Below are 3,804 nucleotides of genomic sequence, written 5' to 3'. Positions count from 1 at the left end.
ATAACGACCCTGAAAAAATTTAGTTTGAAATCTTGTGAAAGCACATCCAATTCTAAGATCTAATTCTTGACGAGCATCTACGCTTTTGGCTTCATTCTCATTAGGTTTTCCTAGCTTAATCATTGCTGATTTTATATCCTTTCTGTAATAGCTGAAAATTTTGCCCGATATACAAACCTTGCATCTCGCACATCAAACTTTAATACACTCTTGTATACAGTTCAAAACTTCAAAACATATGTTTTCACCTTCTTTATCACAATCCAGCCACAATATGACATAATCACATCCTTTAGCTTCGTGAGAGAGAAACATGGGTATTCGTATTCGGTGCTGCTTCCTTTTCTCTGTAGACATGTAAATAATTCAACTGGATCCACGCTGTCCCAATTATTATACTTGGAATCGAAGTCTAAAGTATATACATACCAGTCCACATACAGAGGTCATTTAATTTAACATTTCATTTTTAAATGTGCCTGTCCCTCGTGCACGCTACAAGCAGATTAATACTCTTACGTGTATGCATTGTCGATCACTTAAATCGTGCTAAAGAAAGTGCTAGGGAAGGTTTTTTTTTCCGCTACCATTAACGCAGTCTTCATATTCAATAATCGAAAGGTCTATTTGATTCTAGTTAAAGCTGTACTACTTATAATTGTGTGGGCAAGCTACCAATTTCTATGGATACTCATTTATAATATGCTTTACATGGATTAACAAAATAGTTTTTTTTTTTTTATTTGTTTTAATATTAGATTATTTTATTTATGTAGATATATTGTATTATTTATTTAGAAATAGCAGATTTCTTTTATTCATTCTAAGACTGCCTAGCTTACATTTATTATATTATTGCAAAATGCCCCAATGACAGGTAGACAAACAAGAAAACTGCTGAAGTTTTTGTGTCAAAAGGTGCGTCCACACCTAACGAACGAACACGAACGAACATAAAAGAACGTACCAGAACGAACGGCAACAGCATAGTGTGGACGCCACGACGATCACGAACGAACATAAACAAAACATGGCGAGCAATGTTCCGCACTTGTGCGGTACATCAAAGGGAATTGTTCGTCCATGTTTGAACTCGTATGTGCAGTGTGGACGCTACCACGAATGTAGACAACATTTTTCTTTTTGGTGTTGAAATGTGCATTAATGCATCAATTTATGTTGTATTTATTATAAGATATGCTTTATTGACAAATTTTGTAAATTTGATGACTTTAAATAATTTTTCTCTTTCCCGTCACTTTAAATAATAAATCTGACGTTTCACGGTACATCCTCGAACAAAAAGATTCAAACCCTCACTGCTTTGAGGCGTTTGTTTGGAATTTTTCGCGTTCGTTCGTGTTCCTGTTCGTTCTATTTTGTATTTTCTTGTTCGACATGTTCGTTCGTGTTCGTTCGTTAGGTGTGGACGCACCTAAACATGCATGCAGCGACTTCAGGTGAATAGCATAAGATACCGTAATCATAGACCTTATACAATTTCATGGACTGCTAGTCCCCATACATTTCTCAAGTAAAAAAGTGTCAAAAGATGTTCTATGGTATGAGGGCATACGAGGGTAATTTCGCGGCCGAGATATGTCAAACTCGATTGCTTAAACGTCAAATGAAAGTCCGTGTGTTCGAAATTGTTGGGTAAATATTATATAATATACAATTTAGGTTGAACTAATGAATGTAATGAATATATTTATTTATTTATTTATTTTAGATATACAAAGTATTCAAGGGAAATTAGAAAAAAAATTAAAAAAATATTTTACATATTATAAAATTCACTGAAAATAAGAACAGTTGGCTAGAGCTATTATGGGAAATTAGAAAGAAATAATGAAATATTTGTTTAATTGTAATATATTTATTATTGATGTTTAAAAAGCACAATTTTCGTGTGAAAGTGGCGTACATGTTTATCAAGTTTGCTTTTTTATGTTCTTCATGGTGCATTCTATTTGTTAAGTACATTTTACCACAGACCAAACACATTTTAGAAGACTTTTTACTTCTTATTAGATTTTGTCTGCTACTAACAATTTTAAAACGCGTATTTTTATCCTCTTTTAGGCAAAAAACACGAGCGATCAAACATCTCGTGAACCCAAGTAACTGTAAAAAATTAAATTTTTGAGAATCTTGAAATTATTGAAAAAAAAAGGACTTTTTTTAAAAAAATGTTTTTTTTTTTGCATTTGAAAACTGTTTGAAAATTCTTTTTTTTAAAATAATCGTAATATGAACATTTTTTCGGATATAACTCTCCCACGATTACAAGCATATGGACTTATAGACTGGTATTACCCACTCGTCGATAGAGCCGCTAGTCTCCCGTTGTCCGTTGCATCGTCATATCGACATCTATTCATTCGATTAATGACCATTACTTTCGGTTGAAGCTGACTTAGTGCTCAGAATTCTATATTAGCCTTTACAAAAATTATTTTATTTATTTAAATTGAAAATAATTATTGGTGCGATTGTTGTTTGTCATGGAGCCGCATAAAAATCGCTATGGGGCCGCATACGGCCCGCGGGCCGCAAGTTGAACATGTCCGCCATAGACCCTACTCTTCTTTTATCTATGCGCCCGTACATAGACCCACGCCGGTAGCATGCCTATGTGTATACTCTTCTTTTATCTATGCCTGTATCAATCATAGGCTCTCTCCGAACTAAAAATTTCGGTTTATGTCTATTTGCTTCTGTTTGCTCCTAGACAATATAATAATGTGTACAAATGTGTATTTGCCTATATATCGGTCATTGATAAAAGAGTAAAACTCTAAAACTATGGAGTAAAATATGACCGTATGATCCCTAGACAATATAATAATGATCTTGATCATCTCTAGGATGCCAATACTCGCACAGATTTATTTATAAACAATTTTTTATATTGTTTTTTTTTCAAAAATCTTTTAGTAGAAGTACCACGCTGATATGTGTTATAAAGAATTAAATTAGTGATGCTTCTCAAAATGACAAAGGGGTCGCACGTTTGTGAAAAAGAAAACCACGTAAATTAAGGCTATAAAAATAGAAGGTTAAAGTTTTCGCAACAAAGTTTGTCGAATTAGTTCATATGTAAGTAAAGAAAAAGTAAAAAAGTATGTCAAAACAATTAATTTCCTTACTTATGGGTAAACAAATCCATTCCAAGAAAAACATTTCTTAAGTTTATTATTTTTACGTAAACAAAGCGACCATATTATTAAGTTAATGACAAAAAGTATTGAATTAATGTCATTAGTCATAAAAAGATGACAAAACTTTACTTTGTTGACTTTTATGGGAATAGTTTAGTGTAGTGAGTCAATATGTTAGCAGGTAATAAAAGGTCCACTAAATTACTTAATAGTAAGCAGACTCTAGAACAGTCAGAATTTGTTACTAGAGATCCTATTTCCACCTTCCGTGAGTTAAAAAATGCAAAGAATGAAGAGGAAAAAAAGAAACTTAATCAACTTTTACATACGCTAAGGAAGAAATTGCCAGAGGGCTTTAAGATTGGAGCTGCTATTGTTGGTGGGGATTGTCTCTTTGATTCCATAGCTCAAGGATTAAACGAGCTAAAAGGTAAAGGTCTGATTACACACAGAAAAGGATTTAGTGTAAAATCTTTACGGAAAACTTGTAAGCAATATGCACAACAAGTTAATCAATCAAAAAAAGATTCATGGTTGGGTAGTGCTTTAAAAAGAGAAGGCGAAAAACTTTGTGAATATATTCGGCGTATTATATTTACTACAGAAAACATTGCAAATACAAGTTCAGGTTCAGAAATGA

Source organism: Ctenocephalides felis, unplaced genomic scaffold, assembly GCF_003426905.1.
Source record: "Ctenocephalides felis isolate EL2017-DRISC unplaced genomic scaffold, ASM342690v1 CF-g0.4_SCAFFOLD_01170, whole genome shotgun sequence".
Lineage (NCBI taxonomy): Eukaryota > Metazoa > Arthropoda > Insecta > Siphonaptera > Pulicidae > Ctenocephalides > Ctenocephalides felis.
This window is presented reverse-complemented; position numbering follows the sequence as displayed.